The sequence below is a fragment of the Canis lupus genome, chromosome 12, assembly GCF_003254725.2.
Source record: "Canis lupus dingo isolate Sandy chromosome 12, ASM325472v2, whole genome shotgun sequence".
Classification (NCBI taxonomy): Eukaryota; Metazoa; Chordata; class Mammalia; order Carnivora; family Canidae; genus Canis; species Canis lupus.
The window spans coordinates 24,313,706-24,338,678 of NC_064254.1; the positions used below are offsets into that span (position 1 = coordinate 24,313,706).

Here is a 24,973-nt window from a genome sequence, read left to right on the forward strand (position 1 = left end):
AGCGGAAGGCATATGCTCAACCACTGAGCTACCCAGATGTCCCTAAAAAATTTCTTTAATAAAAATAAAGGTAAGCTAACATGAGAGTCTGAGTTCTTGCACGATGGAAAGAGACTTGATTCTGCTTACCCCTTTTGTGGTGAGAACACCTCCAACCAAAGGAGTGAAAACTGCATTTCCACAAGCATTGTAGAAAACATGCAAAGAAGCTAACAAGTTCTATTTGTAGTCATTTAAGTTTTAAAAAGATCCCAAAGTACAAATGCTTACTTTTAAAAGAAGAACTGTTTATTTAATTTTATGAGGTAGGAGAAAGTATGGATTACGACATTTCATTTCAGGCCAAACTTTGACTGAATTGACCAACATATTTGTCTCTGATTTTTTTTTTCCATAGGAATTAAGGAGCGTTGATTTGGGCACCTTAATGCATGGCTAATTTAAAAAAGCTGTCTTAGCATAGTAATCCTGGGCCAACAGGTCACAAAAAATATATAGCCAAAATAGCATTTAATAGGAAAAGTGTTACTTTCTCATCTAGACCCTGAAGAGATTGGCAAAGCCAACAAAGTTCACCCTTACCTTTCTCAGAGATGGCAGAAAAGGAGAAAGCACTGACCTTCACAGGATGTTTATTGGTGGGGGGTGGGAAAGAGTGGGGTGCAAAGTAAAACAAGAGGAGTAAATTTCTTGGCTCAGGATGTATAGAGACCAAGAAAAAAAAAGAAGAAGAGTTAATGAATAAAAGAGATAGAAAGGCCTGGGCCAAGAGGTCTGGCCTCATCCTTGACAGAGCCCTGGTTCTCCCCCACACCACTGCTCAGACTATTGGGCCTTCATCTAAATCCTACACTGCTAGAACTTTTACTGGGCTCCAGTGTGCATTTATTTCAAGGAAAGGCGGAGCAATGGCTTCCACATTGTGTACCTTTTGGAAAGAGGCACATCTTCCTGGGAAGGACACTCCAGCTGGAGAAACCATCAGATCTATTCGCTTTAGGTTCTATCCTCCACCCACATTCCCTATTCTCTAAAGGGAGACAGAAACAAACTCTGATGGATAGGAATAAAGACACTTGTACTGATTTACAGATAAGAATCAGCCTTTTTATACCATAATTAATAAAACCAAATAGTCTGGGCAGCCAGGGTGCCTCGGCGGTTTAGCACCACCTTCAGCCCAGGGCGTGGTCCTGGAGACCTGGGATTGAGTCCCACATCAGGCTCCCTGCATGGAGCCTGCTTCTCCCTCTGCCTGTGTCTCTGCCTCTGTGTGTGTGTGTGTGTGTATTCTCATGAATAAATAAATAAAATCTTAAAAAAAAATAGTCTTAAAAAAAATAGTCTTACCAAAAGAAATAACACTTCTGAAGTAAGATTATAAAATCAGCAATTTTATACTGTCGTGGTCAAACAATTTTTCTCTATTTTGGGGTAATGCCAAACTCTTTAAAATGATTAATTTTAACTATTAATGCAATTCAATAATAAGCATATACATGTAAATTTTCTCCAAAACTGTCCCACTATCCTTACACAATTCAACAAAACTAAACGTAATTTAATACACTGAGAAGAAAGAGAAAAACTAAAACTTACTCTCTACCTAGAGAGTACAGAATAAAGAGTACATAAATACATAAATGTATTAAGGTATACTTCAGGCAGGTATCATCAGTGGAGCAGCAAGATAAGGATAACAATGTTTATATGTTCCTGAATAATTTTTGTGGCTAAAGTGGGTCCAAAGAATTCTAAATCCTCCCATTGTCATCCAAACACAGATTGCCAATTAAAATTTTTCTAGCAGCTCAAGATGGGAAAACATTCAAGCTAAACATAATTCCATGCTCTATATTTATACTTTCCAGGTGGAGGCACCATGGAAAGAGCTTTAATTTCCCTCAAACCTCTCAACTTAATCCTCTGCTTTCAGGTCATTTCATCTCCCCACGGGCCTATTTTTAGCATCTCTTATTATTCCCATTCATTCTCTTATCTCTACTATCATCATTTCCTGAAGCAGGACAAAATTTCCTGATGCAAGAAAAACAAACACAAGCTCCCAGATACAAAAGGCGGATTATTACAAAGCTACCAGAGAATTTTAGATTTTCATAGCCTTGAAAGCTGTCTTTTCTGATTTATTCTGATATACATCTTCCGAGCAAGCAGATTTAGAAAGGTGTGTTGCCAGAAAAGCATCTGCACTGGAAACATAAATCAAATATAAATTAAATTCACTCTGAATGAAAACATGATGTTTACTTTCACACTGTGTAAGTGGATTATTCAGAACCCACCTTTAGCATCTGGTACCTAGTACTGAAGTCCCTTTAGAGTCCACTTAGCCACTTGTCATTCATCTTTCTTTTTTTCCACTCTTACTTAGGCTTTATTTATTCAATAATTCAACCAATATTTTTTGAGGCCTCTTATGTGTGCAGCACTGTACTCAGCACTGAAAAATAAAAATGAAGACACAATGCACCCTCAGGAACAACCAGTCCAGAGGAGAACACAGACTTAAAAGCAAGCGATGCAATGAAGGGAACATGAAGTATGTTCAGGAGACATCATGGAGGACGCACTTTGTTCATGGGCGGTGGGGGGGTCCACTGTGTAAGAAAAGCCAGGATCAAAGCTTAAAAAATGAGTGAGGGCTCAACAAGGTCAAGAGCAAGAAAAGGTCCACTGAAAGTAATTCATGAGCCAGGAAGCTAAAGATGAGATTAGAAATTTGACCCATGCATTCTTCTAGTTTTCCTTTGCTTTCTCCAAGGTAGCTGGTCACCCTAATGTTTTAGGGAGGGTTTTAAAAGAAGGCTGGAGACCTCCTAAGGGTCCTGAGTGAAAAGCTTATTAAACCTGTTTGAGTTGGTGGAAGGACCCACTCTCCTCGACCTAGAACAGTTATGCCTCACCTCAGACGTAAGTGTACTTGCATAACATAAAACAGAAGACACAGGGGACACAGAACATTAAGTACCAGGACTCAAGATCCTGTCATGACCATATTCATGATTCCATTATTAAAATGCAAATATGTGATATGTGCAGGGTCACATATCAAAAACTGTAGCAGTTCAAAAAAAAATAAAAAAATAAATAAAAAAATAAAAAATAAAAAAATAAAAAAAAAAAACAAAAACTGTAGCAGTTCAAAGTAGGTAATCTCAGCAGGGACTGGCATCAGAATAGGATGGAAAAGAGGAGCAGGTAAGAGGCAGAATTACTTTTTAAAGACCTAAGTACAATAATTAATGGGATTAAAGGGCACCAGAGACACACCGCCTATTTCAGTTCAGTTTGGACCAGCTTTTCTCAACTAGCCCAGCTAATACAGCATCAAACATTTTTTTGAGTCATTCTGGATTCATTTAATAAAATAATCTCCCACTAACATGACACCAAACTAGCACCAGACCCAGAAAATCTCCTAAAGGGATGCCACCAGACTTCAAAAACCAAAAAAAAAAAAAAAAAAAAAAGAAACAAAAACCAGATAAAACAACAACAGAAACCTGGAAAGGCTAATGTAAAATGTTCTTTGAACTGTTCCAGAGTTTAGAAAAAACATGGAAAAAAAAAAAAGAAAAAACGTGGGAAACCCAAACATTTTATGAAGCAAATACAGCATTGAAATAGAACCCTGACAGATTACCCCAAAAAACAAAACTTCACACCAATCTCACATATAAAGATTTTAAAAATCATAATGAAAATATCTGCAAGTAGAATCAGCAGCCCATTAAAAGAACTCATGATGGGCGATCCCTGGGTGGCTCAGCGGTTTAGCGCCTGCCTTTGGCCCGGGCCGTGGTCCTGGGGTCCCGGGATCGAGTCCTGCGTCGGGCTCCTGGCATGGAGCCTGCTTCTCCCTCCTCCTGTGCCTCTGCCTCTCTCTCTCTCTCTCTATGTCTATCATAAATAAATAAAAAATAAATCTTTAAAAAAAAAAGAACTCATGATGAAGGGGGATTTATTACAGAAATCCAAATAGAGTCCAATGTTAGAAAAATCCATTATTATCGTTCATAGGTCTAAAAAGAAAACCCACACAATCATCCCCACTGGCACAGAAAAAAGCATTGGGGAAAAAAAATTTCAGGGAACAATCTGGATCAAAACATTCAATAAAATAAGAATAGATAAGTTATTGACTGAGTCTTTTCAGGAAAGCAGAAAGCTAATCAGCTCATGAGAAAAGCTCAACAGAAGGGATTTAATAAAGGGAACTGGTGAAACAGGTGTCGGAGGGCTGGCACAGCAAAAAGAGGACACCAAGGTAATCTAGAGATAATAACTGCAGCTACCACCTGTGGGGTGGGGTTTGGGGAAGGGACAGGAAGCTGTTAGTTTACAAGAACATGGGAGCTCAAAGGAGAGGACCCACAAGGCACACCACTCAGGTGCTGTTAGTTCCTCAGGAGCTCCGGGAAGGAAAGTGACTCTGAGTTGGGGCTCATCCCTCTGGGTAGGAACCACTGTCTGGCTTTTGCTGGTACCTATAAGCAGAAGTGATGAGGCTGGTTAAGGCTATCTAGAGAAAATGCTGGAGGCTGAGGTGAGATACTTTACTAGGCTACTTAGGACAGGAGCAGTCAGAGACAGGAAGTGCTTCTCCCTCCTCCCACTTTCCAGGCCCCCTCTAGTGCCCTCTATTGACAGCAACAGGAAGCAGCTGTCAAAGACATCTGAGAAATGAAGTCTGAAGAGTGCTGGCCCCAACTCCAGAGGCTATCATACATATATATATATAAGGGCAAGGTGATGCTGAGAGAACAGAAAACAAACAAATAAATAACCAACACAGATGGAGAGCCCTGAAACATAATAAAATGTATCTATTTCAGGACATCCAGGTGGCTCAGTGATTGAACATATGTCTTCAGCTCAGGGCGTGATCCCAGGATCGCAGGATCCAGGCCCGCATCAAGCTCCTTGAAGTGAGCCTGTTTCTCTCTCAACCTATGTCTCTGTGTGTCTCTCATGAATAAATAAATAAAATCTTTTTTAAAATGTATTTATTTCAACCTAAGACCCAGCTTCTGCTTACCAGGGAAATACCAAAGACATTTTTCAGTAGTCACCAGAAAAGGATACCTACTCTTCTTACTATTATTTTATATTCTGCTGGATATCCCAGCCAATACGAACACACAGTGAAATAATAAATGCACAGTAGGAACAGAAGATGTACAATAATCTCTATTTGCAGATGATAGGTTCATGGTTTTGTTTGTTTGTTCTAAGATTTTATTTTTGAGTAATCTCTACACCCAACACATGGCTCCAACTTACAGATCCAAGATAAAGAGTCATTTGCTCTACCAACTGAGCCAGCCAGATGCCCCAGATGATATGTCTGTATATTTAGAACACCCAAGAGATTCCACTGAAAAGTACTACAAATATTAAAATAAATAAGCTAGCACATTACAAGGTTAAGATAATGAAACCAATAGTTTTCTCTTTTTTTTAAGATTTTATTTATTCATGAGAGAGACAGAGAGATAGGCAGAGACAGAGGCAGAGGGAGAGGCAGGCTCCATGCAGGGAGCCCCATATGGGACTCGATCCTGGGACTCCAGGATCACGCCCTGAGCCAAAGGCAGCTCAATTGCTGAGCCACCCAGGCATCCCGAAAACAATAGTTTTCATATGTAGAAACTACAAACAGAAGATACAATGAGAAAAACACCCACTCCTAATCACAACCAAAAAAATAAAATACTAGAAATAACGTCTGTTAACAAGAGATGTGGAAGAAATACATGAAAAGAGTTTAGGGGGCACCTGGCTTGGTCATTCAGTTAAGCATCTGCCTTCAGCTCCAATGTGATCCCAGGTCGTGGGATTAAGCCCCACACTGGACTCCCTGCTGAGCAGGGAGTCTGTTTCTCCGTCTCCAGCTTCCCCTGCTTGTGCTCTCTCCCTCCCTCCCTCTCTCTCTCTAAATAAAATCTTAAAAAAAAAAAAAAAGTTTAGAATAGAAAAGCATACCAATTATTAGATAGGAAAACTCAAAATCATAGAACTGAATCAAGATTCAGTTCTCCTTTAATAAAATTCACATTTAACATGGTCACAGTAAAATACTAATTTTTAAATTAGAATTAAAATGATTAATATGATTCTAATATTCACATAAGAGAGAAAAATAATAATAATAGCCATGCAAAAGAGCATCCCAATAAGAGAGGACATATTTTGAAGCTTAGTAATTAAAATAGACCATCACAGAGGCCCACATGATACTATTTATCAAAATTGAAATACATAAACCTCTGACCCCATAATTCTCCTTCTGGGAGTTCATCTTACAGATAACATTTGCACACAGGTGAAATGACTATGGTTTAACATTTAAGCATTGTTTGTAATAAAAAATTAGAAAATTCTCAAATGTCATCAACAGCAGTATAGTTAACTAAATTATGGTTTGTATCCAATGGGATACTAGGCACTTATAAAATAGAGTATACTCTATAGAAAGTTCTCCAAGATATATTAAGTGAATAAAACAAGATGCAGAACAGTGTATATAGTATGTTACTATGCATATCAGAAAAAGAAATACAAAATATATTTTTATTTCCTTGTAAAAAGAAAAATAATAATGAAAGGATTCATAAGAAACTAAGAACAGTGATTATGTTATCTAGGATTTCCTGAAATATAAGGCATAAGAATGTCATAAAGAATTCTCACTGATATATGTATATATACCTGTATATGTTTTAATTTCTGAATCATGTGAATGTTTAACCTATGCAAAAACGCAACTAAAATTAAAATAAATAGCCCAACTGCCTAACTAAATCTTTAATTTCTACAGAGATACCAACATACAAAAAGTCTTTCCTGTTACCTGGTTCTACTCCCCCAAACCCATTACTAAAATCTCATGTGTAGAGCCCCAAAAACAAACAAACAAACAAACAATAACAAACCCAATTTACCCTTTGATTCTATGCACAAGTATAGTGACTCTCAGGAAAATGCGGGAATAGCCAAAGAAGAGAAAAAAGGAAACATCAACACTAACTTCAATGAATGATCAATTTCTTCTGGGGTCATACAATCACTGTAAGATAAAGGGAAGAGAGTTCCACAAAGGTAAGGGTAGGTCTTATTCAACTTGATTTTATTCCATTTAGGCCTCAAACAGAAGGGTCTCTCTCAGTCAGTTGGGTTCACTCTTCTAGTAAGACCAAGCCCTTCAGAATCACTGGCCAGAGTAAGCTGCCCTCCAGGCTCTGGTGATTTCTGCATGGATGAAGGAAGTAAGTAAGGAAAGCGGTGATGGTTTGCAGAACTTCTGACTTCATCTTACAAATCTCAATATCTAGCCCAGGGGCCTTTGCCCTACCCTGGTTTTGCAGGGCCTTAACTGTGGGATCCACTAAAGTGAATTGCAGCAAACATATTAGATTCCAGCTGCTAGAAGGATTTAAAGCAAGAGTTAACAACAATGAAGGGGCAGCCTGAAGGAAACCCAGGCATGTCTTCCTGGACTTTTACAGATGGCCCCTCATCTGTACCAAACGTTTTCATGAAAGCACAAAAGAAATAACATGTGCAGAAGCCATATGAGAGACTTAGGTTTTGGGCCTAGGAACCAAAATATAAGATAAAAAAGTCCTTGTTATAAAAAAAATAAATTTTAAAAATCCATAATTATAGCTCCCTTTTTGTATACAGCCTCAAAGGACAGAGTTCCAGGTTTGCATACATGTTTCTTGCTTTTGCTTTTTTTTCCATATGTAATAAAAGACTATGGATGAGCTTAAAATCAGTGAGCATCCATTTGAGGCTAAGAATTGACTCTTGCTTCATGTGATTTTTTATATCTTTGCCTGAAGTTCATTAGCTGTATGAGACCTAATTTCCTTATCATCATCATTAGTAGTCATTGTTCCAATGTTCCTTCCTTTATGCAAAAAGATACAAAAAAGCAATAAAATATACAAATAATTGCACAAATGCTGCCAAACAAAGACAGTAATGTTGCTGAAACTGGTTACAAGCAGGCAGCTCTCGAAATATTCCTTTGTCCGATTGAATGACATAATCCAAAATCCTGGCACGAAAACCTGTTTAGAGATGGCATTAATATACTGTATGAAAGGGAAGGTGATACACTCAGTCAGAAATCTGAACAGGCAAAGTAAGCCCTTCTATTGTGGAATTTAAATTTCAGACACTCCCTGCTGCCTCCTTGTCAGTCTTTTAAAACCTGGAATGGATTAAGGTGAAGTGATTATCCCCTAATGATATCTAGCTGCATTCTTCAGTAATGGAAGACATCCTGATGGGAGATAGTATAGAAGTTTGGAAGAAAGGCAAAAGGGATTTCAGAAGCTGAGGGGAATTTAAGGGTAAGGCAAGCCCTGGTAACACCCTGAAGAAAGTGTTCTGGAAAGCCAAGAAACAGGCATGAGTGCAGTGGGCATCTTGAGGAGATGAATGAGAAAGAAGGAGAAAACAGCAGAACCAAATTTCAGCTATTCTGTGTTTTCTCAAATATGCCCTACTGACCCACTTAAGCCCATTCATCCACTCATCAAATATTTACCAAACATCAAATATTCAGCAAATATTAAGTACCTATTCTGTGTCACATGCCACACAAGGCTATGGAGAAAAGATAGAAACTACAATTGAACCTTGAACCACATGGGTTTGAAATGCATAAGTCCACTTACACAAAAAAATTTTTTAAGATTTTTATTTATTTCAAAAAAAAAGATTTTTATTTATTTGAGAGAGAGAGAGAGAACATGAGCAGAGGGAGGGGTAGAGGGAGAGGGAGAAGTAGACTCTCCACTGAACAGGGAGCCAGACTTAGGCTGATTCCAGGACCCCAGGATCATGACTCCAGCTGAAGGTAAACAACTGACTGAGGCACCCAGGTGCCTCACAAAGATTTTTTTTTAAAGTTCTTATTTAAATTATAATTAGTTAACATACAGCGTTATGCTAGTTTCAGGTGTACAAAACAGTGATTCAACACTTCCATACAACACCCAGTGCTCATCACAAGTGCACTCTTCAAACTCCATCACCTATTTCACCCATCCCCCACCCACTTTCCCTCTGGTAACCAACAGTTTGTTCTCTAGAGTTAAGCCTGGTGGGTTGTAGGGGGTTTTTTGGAAGGGGGATTTGGTTGTTTGTTTTTAGGGAGGGTGAAGGGGCAGAGGAAGAGAGATAATATTAACACAGGGCTCAATCTCATGACCTCAATCTCAGGATCAAGACCTGATCCCAAAACAAGAGTTGGACACTTAACCCAATGAGCCACCCAGGTGCCTCAACAGTTTGTTTCTTGATCTGCCTCCCTATCCCTCTTTTTCACCTTTGCTTGTTTTGTTTTGTTTCTTAAATTTCACATATGAGTGAAATCATATGGTATTTGACTTTCTCTGACTGACCTACTTTGCTTAGCATAAACTCTCTAGCTCCATCTATGTTGTTGTAAATAGCAAGATTTCATTCTTTTTTTTTAAGTTTTTTTTTATTTTTTTTATTTATGATAGTCACACACAGAGAGAGAGAGAGAGAGAGAGAGAGATAGGCAGAGGGAGAAGCAGGCTCCATGCACCGGGAGCCCGACGTGGGATTCGATCCCGGGTCTCCAGGATCGCGTCCTGGGCCAAAGGCAGGCGCTAAACTGCTGCGCCACCCAGGGATCCTGATTTCATTCTTTTTTATAGCTAAGTAATATTCCATTCCATTGATGGACACGTGGGCTCTTTCCATAATTTGGCTATTGTAAATAATGCTGCTATAAACATCAGGGTGCATGTATCCCTTCAACTTAGGATTTTTGTATTCTTTGGTAAATATCTAATAGTGCAACTGCTGCATCGTGGGGTAGTCCTATTTTTAACTTTTTGAGGAATCTCCATACTGTTTTTCACAGTGTACCAATCTGCATTCCCACCAACTTTGTAAGAGGGTCCCTCCACCTTTCTCCACATCCCCAACAACCCCTGTTGTTTCTTGTGTTGTTGATTTTAGCCATTCTGACAGGTCACACAGATTTTTTAAAATAAATACAGTTCATTAAATATATTTTCTCTTCCTTGAATTTTTTTCCTTTTATTTTCTTTAACTAGGCAAGAAAACTTTATCAACCTTGTTTCAACTTTATTCCCAGATTTCTTCAGTTTAATTAGCTGCAAAGAATAAACTGTGTATAAGCAAAAACTGAAAAGAGCTACCGTGTCCCAGGGCCTTGGGCGTAAAGATGTTAGAGACCTAGATTTCATCAACTCCATGAACAAAATTTTTTTTTTAAGATTTTATTTATTTATTCATGAGAGACACAGAGAGAGAGGCAGAGACATAGGCAGAGGGAAGAGAAGCACACTCCATGCAAAGAGCCCGATGCAGGACTCGATCCTGGGACTCCGGGATCACGCTCTGAATAGAAGGCAGACGCTCAACCACTGAGCCACCCAGGTGTCTCTTAAAAGCAGTCATAATATAAAATAACAGATCCCAGTAACTTCAAGTTTTGTCTTCTCCAGAAGTTGACTTAATTCAGTTTACTTCATCCTTGAAAGCTTCATCAAAATTCTCCACAAGATCTGGAGCTTCATCATCCTCCTCTCTGGCAGCAAGTGTTGCTTTTCTCTCCGCAGACTGTCTGGACAGAAGTTCAGCCTGTCTCCTTAAACTAGTCAGACTGTCTGCACCAACTTGGTTTAAGATACTGGGTAACATTTCTGCCGGCTGCTTTGTCTCAGCCTGGCCTATCATGGTGAAAATGTTCACTACCGGGGATGCCTAAACCTTAGGTTTGTTAAAATGGATCACAGTTTCTTGGTTTGTGAATATATTCACTTCTTCAATATCGGAGATATTGCTTACCCTAACTCCTTTAAGGAGAACTCACATTTTTTATCATCTGCCTTAGCTGTTCTATGAACCACCTTTTTTCAGGGAGCAGTTCCTTTCCCAACGATGCGCACTTGTGCTTGCGGTCTGGTGAGTTTTTCCTGGTTCATTATAGTTTCTTTCATCTTGTTGGAGTAGAAATGGGACCAAGCGGGAGGATTAGGCTTGACATTCAGGGGGTCTTAAGCAGACCAGCTGAAATGAAGTGCACACATGCGTGGACACAAGATTGTAGCTAGGACGGAGACCAGAAATTCTTCCTTGAATTTTCTTAATAATATTTTCTTTTCTGTAGCTAATGTTAAGGTAAGGATATAGTATATAATATATATAACATACAAAATATTGTTAATCCATTATTTATGTCATCAGTAAGGTTTCCAGTCAACAATAGGCTATTAGTAGTTAAGTTTGGGGGGAAGTCAAAAATAATAAATGGATTTTCAACTTCGGGGTAGGGAGTCAGGGTCCCTAACCCCTGCATTATTCAAGCAAGGGTCAATGGGACATAGTACCTGCCTTGGGAAGACAGATGTATAAATCCCTATATCTGGTGCCCTCATCCAATCCCAGAGAGGAGAATGTTTGAGAGGATTAAGGGAGGACTGTGAGATAAAGGAAGGAAAGAGGAAATGTTTAATCTTCATTTTTAAGTATTCGTAGGAGTTTCACACACACACACACACACACACACACACACACACAAAGCATCGAGGAATTCTAACACTGGCAATAGAAGGAAAACACAGAGGGGGACAGTGAACATCGAACAACTAGGCCTTGTTTGAGCTTAGGTAATTCATGCATTAGAGGTAGGGTGGAACTGAGATTGAGAAAGGATAGAGTAATTCTGTAAGCACTGGGAAGCCCTCATACAAAAGGAGTGGAAGATGGGATCTGATTCTAGATAGCTACCCCTGCCAACGTTACAATAAAGGGTAAAATGCAAGCCAGAGCCAAGGAGACTGGATAACAGACTATATTAAGAGCCAGTTCCTATACTGTCTCTGGCTTATGAGCTTTGTATTTGTCACCATTACATTTTATTTCATTAGATGCAGCTCTTCTTTTCTGCTATTGCCCGTATCAAGTGACTACATAATTTATCCCCCAAACAGGTACATTTTTAAGAGTGAATGGGAGCACTAATCAGAAAGGATGTTAAAACAGTAGGCATAAACTCAAACTCTCCCTGGTAAAGAGGGTGATAAGATCTCTCCATCACTGGGGATTATTAGCATAACACATTTTGATCCTAGAAAAATGACAACTCTTGACTTCTTAGTTTTTTTTTTTGTTTTTTTTTTGTTTTTTTTTTAGTTTTTGTTTTTTAAATTACTTTTTGGTATGCTCTGAGTTTACAAATTCTAGCATGTTGGCTGTAAATCTGGTTCATCTCAGCGGGGGGCCAGTTTACTAATTTGTTCATCAACTGCCCACCAGTGCTTTTCACTGTGTTATGTATATAGTTTCCATTATCAAAATGAAAAGATCATCCTTTTTTTGACTGCCCCAGATTCGTTAGCCTCTGCAACTGGGATGCCTCCTGGCTGGTCCTTCCAAATTCAGTTAACGTGGACTCAGGAAACATAAATTATTTTGAATATTAATCTTAAAAAGCATAATCAGGAAATTGTATTTCCTTACAGAGAAAATATTATATTCCAAAGCCAAATATTGACATCCACTGAAAGACTTTCCTACTGTTTCTTTGAACGATATAGATAACAAAGAGTTATCTAAATATATCTAAAAAGAATTGTTTTTTTTAGTTTTCTGGATTACTCCCATACACTCTCCCTATCAGTTGGCAGTATCTCTCCGTTTTTCTAAGCTACACACACCAGTTCAGCTTTAATTACAAGGCCCGTTGCCATAGTTTCTCAGAGAACAGCTCAAGGCATGCTTGAGTCCATTATTTTCTTGAGGGTTCCAGAGAAATTATAATGTAGCAGTAGCCAGCCAAAATTCCCTCATTTTACCTCCCATGCAGTACAGCGTTTGATTCAGACATATAGCTAGATATTCTAAATATTTTAAGGGAATCTAAACAACTAGGAATGTTATTTAAAAGTCAGTCTTTGGTCTTTTCTGTTCTGCCACATGAGTAATGTGACCAGCAGGCTGCAGCTTCATCAAAGAGCAGACCAAGGGGGAATTCGGCCCCTCAGTCTGCATCTCATCACATCTGTGGAAAACACCAGCAAATTTTTCTTTCTAATAATAGTGGAGAAAGTGCACTGTCTTGACAAGTTATAGTAATCATGTCGTTTCCTTTTTAATAACTAAGAAACATAAATTCCAATATGCTTGAAAAAGGCACTGTCAGATAATAGATTAAATGTTGAAAATTCACTTCTTTAAGAATTTCAAAAATTAAAAAATGGAGCTCAGAGATCTTTCCTTCTTAAAGTTAAAACTTGATTCCATCTGATTCCCACCTGCTTTCCAATGGGAGTTCTAACTCTAAGTCCTAGAGAGCAAGCTCAAAGGTTATTCTGAGCTTTCAAGGTTAAAGCATGTGAATTAACATTGATCCCTATGAACCTTTGAAAAGGCAAAAGCCACTTCAGCTTGTTCTGATTCAGCCCCACTTTTCTGCTGCTACCTGGCTATAAGCATGGACTGTTTGGGTAAAGGGACCACGGTTGAAATTTCAGCTCTGGGAACAATCTCTGTGTGACCTTGGGCAAGTGATGATTAAATGAGATAGGGCATACGTAAAGACAGGAAAGCTCTCAAAAAATGGCAGCTATTATCATTTCCTCATAACTAGGTCATCTCTGGGTCAGGATATGGGGCAGGATGAGATCTCACTACTTACAGAAGAGCCTAAAATCACCCTGCTTCTTTTGACTATCAACTTAAGAGCTCATATAAACTACCTAATTACTGATTTTTTTTCAAATTAATTATTACACAAATCATTTTACTTCCTCATTCTCTATCACTAACCTTCCTTTTATTCTCTTTTTTTCTATACAAGACAAACAGACTCTAAAAAGTATTTGAGAGATAATAGAGCCATATATCTAACCAGGAGAATAGAGAAATCAAAGATTCCCTATGCATGTTAGATTTATAGATATTTACTAACAAAAAAAATGGATGGTGAATGAATGAAGTCTCCATTCTATCATAGCTAAGTGTCCCTTTATCTTTCAATCATATACTATTTTCACTGATTCTCAGAACATCTTGCAAAAAAAGATAGAAGAGGTATTGCTATTTCTGGTTTATCAAAGGAGAAAGTTAAGCCCCATCAATATTGAGTGACTTACCCAAGTTAAGCTAAAGAACAGGACTTGACCTCAGGTCTTTTAACAACTAAGTCAGGATTATTTCCACTATGTCACTTGACTTCTTATGCAGCCCTATCACTGCAGCAAGGTAAAGGCAAGCTGAGAAAGATCGTCCTAAAAAAGTTTTTGTAGCCCAACATATTCCCTAAAGATGTACTTTTTCACTGTTAAACAAATTTAGAGCACATCAGCCTCTACACTGCAGAAAAAGATTTCAGCTAGAATCTCCAGTTGTAGACTATGGATTGGGAAACAATTTGAGGAATTACTATTTCTCCAAGTATTACCAGTAATATACAAAAAGTTATCTACAATGTCTCACACCTGAACCATAGTGAGGAACTAAAGCTCAACTCACCCTGTCGAAGGCATTACCCAGGACAAATTTCCACTGGTAGAAAGTTTCCAAAACGATGTGAATCCTAACTAGACAAGGATATCTGGTCATCATACTGCAAGATTTCTTATCTGAGGTCTATCTCTGCCCTAGGAACCTACATATGAGCATTAAAAGGGCCTCCACAGGCACTTGAAAATATATGCAAACGTATGTATACATGTACCCCTAATACTTCTAGAGATATAGACCATAGATTTCATCAGATTTTCAAAATGTCCCCCAAAGGTTGAGATCCCACAGGAGGACTTCAAAACAGTTGAAACAGACCTGTTATAAATTTTTTTTAAACTAAGTTTCTATTTGTATTACAAATTTCTGTTACACTGCATCACTTTTAAAAAGCTAGACAATTTCATCAAATCTTCCCAAATATATTTGAGATTCCTTTGGGATGCCCCATGGCAACTTTTAAAAGAAGAGACAGTCACACTCTACATCAGTCTGAAATGCTTGGAAATGCCTGCTTCCTCCTCCATGCAGCTCACTGCAGAGTGGGTAGTGGCAGGAATTTACTTATTTAAGGTTTGTTAATGATTCTCCAGAGTTGTTCAGTTAGTTATTTAAAGCTTGTTAATAGTCTACTGCCTAATTCTTGGAGTTAGGAAGAAAAGAGTTCTTTTCTCTTTGTAAATAACATCAATAACAGGATAAAATATATACTGTTTTTTTCCAAAATCAGCAGGTAGTTCTTTAATCCTAATCTATTTAGTTTTCAGAAATTAGAAGGAAATCCAGAATATCCATCAATCTGGAAAATGATGAGATTGATCAGAAAGGAAAAGGAAAGATAAGAAGCTTTCCAAATGAAAACATATTAAAGTTAGGTTACTATAAGCATAAGTATTATGATGATATAAATGGAATCTTCAATGTTACATGAGCTATATGTAGCAATACACATCTCCACCAGTATCATCTTAGATGGCATAATGCTACAAGATTTTCAAAAAAATAAATTAAAAAAAGAGACAAAAGCAATGAGCTTAATAAGGTGGAGGGAGGATAGACTACTTGAAAATAGATCATGGTGGGCCACCTGTGTGGCTCAGCTGATTGACCATCCGACTCTTGGTTTAGGGTCACATAACGATCTCATGGGTTGTGGGATAGCCCCCAGCTGGACTCTGCACTCAGCAGGGAATCTGCTTGAAGATTCTTTCCCTCTACCCCTCCCCCTACCGCGCTCTCTCTCTCTCTCTCTCTCCCAAATAAATAAAATCTTAAAGAAAAATCATGGTTCTGGGTACAGTAAAGTAGAATAAGCATATGTCTCCCACTGAACACAACTATACAACTGAACAGAATCCACTGAGCAACTAGCTATCTGAAGACTTTGAGAAGCCACTAGTAGCAGGGGGCTTGAAGTAAAACGTCCAGAATTTGAAGTACCACCAAGTAATTCGTGAGTTTCCCATTTTTGGTCTCCAGTATTCCCTAGACTGAATGCAATGCAGCATCACAGCCTGAAACCCAGAGCTGGGTACTGAGGCTCAGAAAGAGAGAACTCCAAGAGAAGGCTCCTTATTCAGACTTGAGGAGTGAGAAAAGGAGTGCAGAAATCCTCTACTTTTTCTTCTGAGTGCTCCTGAGCCCCAGCCCTCAAGCAATCCCACAGGCAGTAACATCAGAAGTCCCAAGAGTATAGGAACCAAACCTCTTAGGAAGGAAAGCTTTCTCTCTGATCCCAAGAGGGTGGGGTCAACTGTCACCACTATAATATATTCTCTCTGTCTTCCTGCCACTTAGCCCTCGATGCAAGCATAGTCACATAAGTGTGCAACAGAACAAGATCATGAAAGACCCAACCTTCTGCCTAGACATAAGCAAAAAGAAATCTGAAAGTACTATACTATTAAGCCAACAAATTAAACAATTTAGATGAACAAATTCCTAGAAAGACACAAATGATCGAAATAACTCAGGAAGAAATAGAAAATCCAAATAGGCATATAAAAAGTAAAAAATTGAATGCTTAAATTTTAAATTGGTAACTTAAGATAGTCCCACAAAGAAAACATCAGGTTTGTATTAAATGGCTCCACTGATGAACTCTATTAATATTTAAAAGTATACCAAGAATGCATATACACATAAAATAAAGAAAAACTCTATATGATCATAGATAACATGTAAGAACCAGAACTATAAAATTTCTAGGAAAAAAATCAGAAAATTGTCATGGCCCTGAGTGAGGTAGAGGTCTTAGATATGATAACCATAAAAGAAAACAAATGATAAATTACACTTAATGAAAAAGTTTAAAAAGACACCAAGACAAACCACAGACGTAAGTAAACATTCACAAATCCTATGTCTGTTAAAGGACTTGTATCCAGAATACATAAAGAGAAAAAAAAAAAAAAAGAATACATAAAGAACTCTCTCACAAGAAGACACAAAATCCAGTTTAAAAATAGGCAAAGATCAGTCCTGGTAGGAGTCCATCCCTCATGGCTATTCTCTAGAATAGCAGTCATTTATCTGTGTCCACCTTCTCTCCCACCTACGTGTACCACCACCCCATGGAAGATTCAGTGAACATGGACATAAGACCCATGAAGCCCCGGAACTATCTTTTCAGATGTAAACCCAAAGCCAACAAAGATTGTCATTTTCAGGTGAATAATGATGAAAATGAACACCAGTTATCTTTAAGAAGAGTCAGTTTAGGGACTAGTGCAAAAGATGAATTGTACAACCAATATCTGATAAGGACTTAAAATCCAAAATATATGAAGAACTCAGAACAACTCAAGAGGAAAAAAAAAAAAAGACAATTAAAAAATGGGCAGATCTGGAGCACCTGGCTGGCTCAGCTGGTGGATCAGGCAGCTCTTGGGTCTCAGGGTTGTGAACTTGAACCCAAGGTTGGGTGTAGAGATTGCTTAAAAACAAAATCTTTAAAAAAGAAAAATAGGCAAATCTGAATACACAGTTTTCTTTTCTGGTGCCTATGATCTCACTTATATGTGGAATCTATAAAACAAAACAAAAAAACTGAATCATATATACAGAGAACAGATTGTGATTACCAGAGGAGGAGGAGTGGAGGATAAGCAAAAGGGATGAAGGGGTTAAAAGAAACAAACTTAGAGTTACAAAATAAGTCTAGGAGATGTAATATACAACATGGTGACTATAGTTAAGAATACTGTATTGTATATTTGAAAGTTGCTCTGAGAATAAGCCTTTTTTTTAAAAGATTTTATTTATTTATTTATTTGACAGAGAGAAAGAGAGAGCACAAGTAGGCAAAGTGGCAGACAGAGGTAGAGGGAGAAGCAGGCTCCCTGCCGAGCAGGGAGTCCAACGTGGGGCTCCATCCCAGGACTCCAGCACCATGACCTGAACTGAAGGCAGACGCTTAACCGACTGAGACACCCAGGTGTCCCAACTCTGAGAATAAATCTTAATCATAAGAAAAAAAATCGAACTATGTGTGGTAATGGATGTTAATTAGACTTATTATGGTGATCATTTCTCAATATATATAAATATTGACTCATTATGTTGCACACTTAAAACTAATATACTATATGTCAATTATCTCCCAATTTAAAAAAATCAAATGAAGTCATTAATCTGTTCTATACAATTTATTTGAGAATGCTATATAAATGTTTGATTTTCATATATAAGACATAACCCAGTGTTCATTATTTTTATTAAATTCCATAGCCTTTTACCTTTTTATTGGTATGTTTGCTTCTTTTATATGCATATAATAATAAATATATTGGATCTTCTTTCTAAAAAAAAGGTGAATCGGGGATCCCTGGGTGGCGCGGCGGTTTGGCGCCTGCCTTTGGCCCAGGGCATGATCCTGGAGACCCGGGATCGAATCCCACATCAGGCTCCCGGTGCATGGAGCCTGCTTCTCCCTCTGCCTATGTCTCTGCCTCCCTCTCTCTCTCTCTCTCTCTGTGACTATCATAAATAAATAAAAATTTTAAAAAAAAGGTGAATCGTACAGTGTTGAAGTAGAGGCAATGAATTATGAAAGCAGCCAATTAAAGTAACACTGGCAACTTTGAAAATGTACAGCCAATGATTTAGGGGCTTTATTTATTTTTATTTTTTTATTTATCTTTTTTTTTTTCCTCCGAGACTTTCAAATACCACCACCTGTGGTCTTATGATTGAAGTGTGATTCAGGGCTGTGCATATTAATGGATAGCATTTGGTAGCTATGTAGGAAGTTGCAGAGTCAGAAGATGAAGAGGACTAGGATGTGAAACTCCTAAAAAGTTTATCTGAAAGTGATCTGCTCCTGGAAGTAGATTATTACTGGAAGTAGTAATGAAGTACCACAGGAAAAAGTAAAACATGTTGCTGATGAAGATGATGATAGGATAATGATGATAACAATTCTGATGATGGGAGAGCTAAAGGGAAAACCCCAATAAAGAAATCTATATGAGATATTCCAGCCAAAAATACACAAAAACCAAACCAGAATGCTAAAGACTCAAGACCATTAACACCAAGATCGAAAGGCCAAGAATTCATCAAAATCCAAAGAAAAAAAACTTAAAACACAGAAAGGACCTAGTTCCACAGAATACATTAAAGCAAAATGCAAACAAATAGAGAAAAAGGTGGTTTTCTTCCCAAGTGAAAGCCAAGGTCATCAATTATGTGAAGAATTGTTCTGGATGACTGACCAGGTGGCTTATTCAAGATGTCTGACAGTGAAGTCTCTGTAAAAAACTAAACAATTTGTTAAAATTCTCCCATCTTATTTTACTGCTGTAAAAGTTTCTATCTGGCTGTCCTTTTTTATAATGCAGAGTGAAAACTTTCCCTACCGTGTCTGAAAAATGTAGTCCAGGTTCCATTGCCAGGACTGTGTGGTTCAAAATGCCTCTTTAGTTTTTAAAGATGGAACTCCACCTTTGCTTGGTTGTAAGTATGTATGGAATGTTACAATAGGTTGTAGTTAGTAGTGGTGGTCAGACAAATGGCAATGGTGGGAGACAAAAATACACATGTGAAAAAAACTCAGTATTTTAATAAAATAATAAAAATAAAAACGGCCAAAGATTTGAACTATTTGAACATGAAAAGATCCTCAAAATCATTAGGCATTAGAGAAATGCAAATTAAAATTACAGAATACCACTTCAGACACACTAAAATGGCTATAATTAAAAAGTGCTGCCAAAGATGTGAAGGAACTGGAATCCTCATACATTGTTGGTGAGAATATTAAATTGTACAGCCACTTTGGAAAATAGTTTGACAATTTCTTCAAAAATTAAACATAAACTGGGACGCCTAGGTGGCTCAGCGGTCAAGCATCTGTCTTTGGCTCAGGGCATGATCCCAGGATTTCAGGATTGAGCCCCACATCAGGCTCCCTGTGAGGAGCCTGCTTCTCCCTCTGCCTATGCCTCTGCCTCTCTCTCTCTGTCTCTCATGAATAAGTAAATAAAATCTTTTAAAAAATTAAACATAAACTTATCACAAAAGCAAGCAATTCTATTCCTAGGTATCTACCCAAGATAAATAAAAACATAAACCCACACAAAGATTTTAAGCAAATATTCATAGCATCATTATTTATAACGGCTAAAAACTAGGGTGGGGATCCAATGTCCATTATCTGGTGATTGGAGAGGCAAAGTGTGATATATTCACAGAATGGAATGCTAGTCAGCAATAAAAATGAACAAACTACTGATACATGCTACAATATGGATAAATTGCAAAAATATCAAGCTACATGAAAGAAGCCAGATGCAAAAAGACTACATACTATACAATTTTGCTTACATTCAATGTCCAGAAAAGGCAAATCTAGAGATATTGAAAGTAGATTAGTGGTTTTGGGAGGTAAGGGATGGGAATAGGAATTAAATGCAAAAAGGCAAGAGAAATCTTTCTGGGGTGATAGAAAATATTCTAAAACTGGAAATTATACCTCGAAAAAAAACACTGAAAAATTAAATCAGGGCTAGAAACTTCTGGTGGGAAATAATTTCCATATATATGAAATCTGAAGTATTGGGAAAGACTGTTCAGGGAAAACAATAGAAAAGGCTTAAAATGAGTGCTTTGAGGAGAATAGTACATCAGCACACCAGAGATAAATCAAAAGATTATCTACGGTAGATTGCAAATGTGGCCACAATACTTTTCACTTCCTCCCATCAGGACTCCTCCTATTTTCCCTACTCCTATGACATGCCAATGCCCCAAACATGTAAGCAATGGCATTATACTTGTAAGTTCAGGACCTAGATCTCTGAAGGCCTTGCTTATTGCACTTTTGATGCTTTTGGAACCCAAATCTATCAAGACCTATAGAGGAAAAACTGAGTTTGTCTGAGGCTGATAAAAGACACATGAGTGAATTCCAGCTGTGATGAGCCAAGCCTGTCTCAGACCAGAACAACTGCCCAGTTGGGCACAGCCCAAATTGCCAACCCTGGGAATCATGACCTAGATAGTTAATGTTTCAAGTACTTTGTTACAAAGCAGAAGCTAACTGATATACTAAAAAAATAAAGCAGACATGACTACTAGATTACATAATGAATCAAATGACTGGGTTTTATGAAAATGTCCAATAAGGACAGGCCTCCTAGGCATAGAAATAGAAAAACAGTCCATGAGACTGACTCAGGTCTGGGAACTGTCAAAGTCACTGGTGGCAGAGCAAGTAACTGCATGAGCAAAGAGAGGATAACAGTAAAAGTTGCTCTATACAGTTGATTAAGGGTCTCACTGAGCAGAAAGGCAAGTGAAGTAGTCAGAAAGTGCTGATAAGACTGAAAGCTAAGTAAGATTTAGGACCAGAGGTACTGATAAAGGCAGAAACTCAATAGGACCGCAAGATGAGGGGCACCTGGCTGGCTCAGTCAGGAGAGCATGTGGCTCTTGATCTTGGAGTTGTAAGTTCCAACCCCATGTGTGGAGTAGAGTTTACTTAAAAAAAATTTTTTTTACGTTTTTTTTAAGTGCATGATGAGGTGCAGAGACAGGAGGTTGTATATAGAGAGGTATTTCAAAATTCAAGATTTGAGAGTCAGAGAAGTTCTAAGAAATGATGAAATATGCACAGGATGGATAATTGAAGGGCTATAAATAAATACTTGTCCATTTCATCTTAGTTGTCAAGTCTTTTGGCATAAAATTGTAGAGAATATTCTCTCATTCTTTTAATGGCTGTGGGTTCTATAGTTACAAGTTCTCCTCCCTGTATCATGACAGTGTTTCTTTCTTGGTCTACCTAGACATTTAAACATTTTGTTGGTATTTTCAAAGAACCAATATTGGGTTTGTTAATTTTCTCTATTGTATGTGTTTTCTCTTCATCGATGTCTGCTTTTTATTATTTTCTTCCTTCTACTTACTTTGTGTTTACTTCACCCTACTTATCCCCTAGCTTCTTAAAGTTGAAAATTTGTTGGATTTAGATATTTCTTTTTTTCTATTATAAACAATTAAAGCTATATATTGTCCACTAAACACTGCTTTGGCTGCATCCCACTATTCTGATTTAAGATTTTGGTTTTTTTAAGTAATCTCCACAACCAACATAGAGCTTGAACTTACAACCAAGATCAAGAGTCACATGATCTACCAACTGAGCCAGCCAGGCACCCTTATTCCTTCCTTTAATTTCAATAATTTTTACTCCATGCATTTTAAGGCTCTGTAATTAGATATGTACACATTTATGGTTATGTCTCCTAGAACAATTAGCCCTTTTATCATAATGGAACATCCCTCTTTATATCTGTCTTCATATCTATTTCATCTGATATTAATATGGCCACTCTAATCTTCTTTTGATTATCATATGCATCACTTATCTTTTCCATCCATTCACTCTCAATCTAACCGGGTCTTTAAGTATACCTCTTATAAATAGCATACAGTCAAGTCTCACTATGTATCCATTCTGATAATCTGTCTCTTAATCAGAGTGTTTAATACATTAATATTTAATGCAATTATAATATGGATTGAGGTCTACCGGTTTAGATTTTATTTTCCACCTCTCCTCTCTGATTTTCATTCCTTTGTTCCTTCATATCTTCCTTCTCTGGATCATTTGGGTATCTTTTAGAATTCAATTTGGGTTTATATATTGGCTTTGCATTATTTTTTATTAGTTACTCTGGGGATTAAAATGTGCATCTTTAACTTTTCATTCTACTTAGAGTTAATATACCACTTCATATAAAATATAAAAACGTTGCAATCATATATAGTGAGTCCACTTACTTCCCTGTACTTATCTACACTATAGTTGTATATATATATACACATCATACATCCCAGAAGACTATGTCATAATTTGTGCTCTAAACAATTATATGTATTTTCAAGAAATTAAAAGGAAGGAAATAGTATTATATATTTACCTCAACATATGATATTTCTGATGTTCTTTATTCAAATTTACCACCACGTTTCTCAAAACTAGTTGAACAGAGATTACCAAACCACATTTGGTTCTCACCTGGCATAATGCATAAACTACACGTTAAAACTGCCCTCATCTTTTCTCTTAAGATCGTGATGGTTAGGGACTCCTGGGTGGCTCAGTAGTAGGGCATCTGCTTCCGGCTCAGGGCATGATCCCAGAGTCCCGGGATCGAGTTCCACATTGGGCTTCCTGTATGAGCCTGCCTCTCCTCCCTCTGCCTATGTCTCTGCCTCTCTCTGTGTCTCTCATGAATGAATAAATAAAATCTTTTAAAATGAAAAAAAAAAAAAAGAAAGGAAGGAAGAATAAGCGTGCCTGGGAGCCTCAGTCTGTTAAGCTTCTGCCTTCACCTCAGGTCATGATCCTGGGGCCCTGGGATCTACCCCCACATTAGTCTTTCTGCTCAGCGGCAAGTCTGCTTCTCCCTCTCTCTCTCTCCCTCTGCGATCTCTCTCACTCTTGCTGTCTGTCAAATAAATAAATAAATAAATAAATAATCTTTTTTAAAAATTAACTTAATAAATTTTTTAAAATAAAACATCAAATATTCATTCATTTATCAAACATTTAACTGAGCTTTATTCTGTGCAAGACAGTGAGCTAAGAACTAGGGATTTGGACTACTTTCAAGATACAATCTTATACAAGAGATGAACAAAAAACTTAATTATCATCACGAAGAGAGAACTAAGAAAGTTTCCTGGAAGAAATGACCTGTGAATTAGGTTTTGAAGGAACGTCAGGAGTTAGCATTTTGTGCCTCAATATTTTTTGTTCCTGCTGGCAGTGGGTTGGCAATGAAAGGAATGGAAGAGAAAGAGAGGCCTTTTCAGTTGGAAATAACATGGACAAAAAAATAATAATCCTAAAAGGTCATGATCTTTCTGGAGTATTAAAAACGTGTTCAAATTGTCATACTAGAACTATCACTAGGACATCAGGATAGGGATCATTCTGATGTCATATCGTGAAAGTTAAACTTGGGGCACCTGGCTGGCTCAGGTGGTGGAGTGTGCACTCTTTTTTTTTTTTTAAGATTTTACTTATTTATTCATCAGAGAAAGAGAGAGAGGCAGAGACACAGGCAGAGGGAGAAGCAGGCTCCATGGAGAGAGCCTGACATAGGACTCGATCCCAGGTCTTCAGGATCATACCCTGAGCCGAAGGTGGCGCTAAACCGCTGAGCCACCCGGGCTGCCCTGGAGTGTGCACTCTTGATCTCAGGGTTGTAAGTTCAAGCCCCTCGTTGGGTGCAGAGATTACTTAAAAATAAAAATAAAACAAAGTTGATCTTGGAGGAAGTGGGAAGCCACTGAAGGATTTTAAGTAGGAGAGGAATACGGCTTACCCAACCCTTTCTCCCTTGACTACTTCTTCTACAGAAGCTACGAAAAATAAAAGCTCATATCCCAAGCTGCCCTTGCAGATGGCCTGCGACACAGTTCTGACCAGTGAAGTATAACAAGAAACCCAACTGGAAAGGCTACTGGCAAAAAGTTTGATCTCCTTTATTTTCCTTAAAGATTTTATTTATTTATTCATGAGAGACACAGAAAGGCAGAGACATAGGCAGAGGGAGAAGCGGGCTCCCTGTGGTGAGCCCAATGTGGGAGCTGATTCCCGGACTGTGGGATCATGACCTGAGCCAAAGGCAAATGCTCAACCACTGAGCCACCCAGGTGCCCCAAAATTTTGATTTCCTGATGAATATCCTTCCTTGGCTAGCTCTATTCCTTCCTCTGCTTCCTTCCTTGAATTTAAGCATGTCTGGAGCTGTGCCAGCCGTCCTACAGCCAAGAAGCTCAAGCAGACCCTGCAGCATCTCTAGACTTCTTGCTATGAGAGAATATAAATCCCTGTTTATTAATAATCCATTTTTATGTTGGGGTTACTTGAATCTGAATGTCTCCTTGACCAATA

General features: G+C 38.0%; 1 protein-coding gene and 2 pseudogenes across 17 annotated transcripts in view; 1 reads left to right on the forward strand and 2 right to left on the reverse strand.

The window, feature by feature from the left end:
* Nucleotides 1-24,973, reverse strand: part of DST (dystonin) — a 480,962-nt gene that overhangs the window by 446,477 nt on the left and 9,512 nt on the right. The window lies entirely within an intron of this gene.
* Nucleotides 9,320-12,201, reverse strand: LOC125752222 (transcription factor BTF3-like; annotated as a pseudogene).
* LOC112641831 (nucleophosmin-like) lies at nucleotides 17,122-19,272 on the forward strand (annotated as a pseudogene).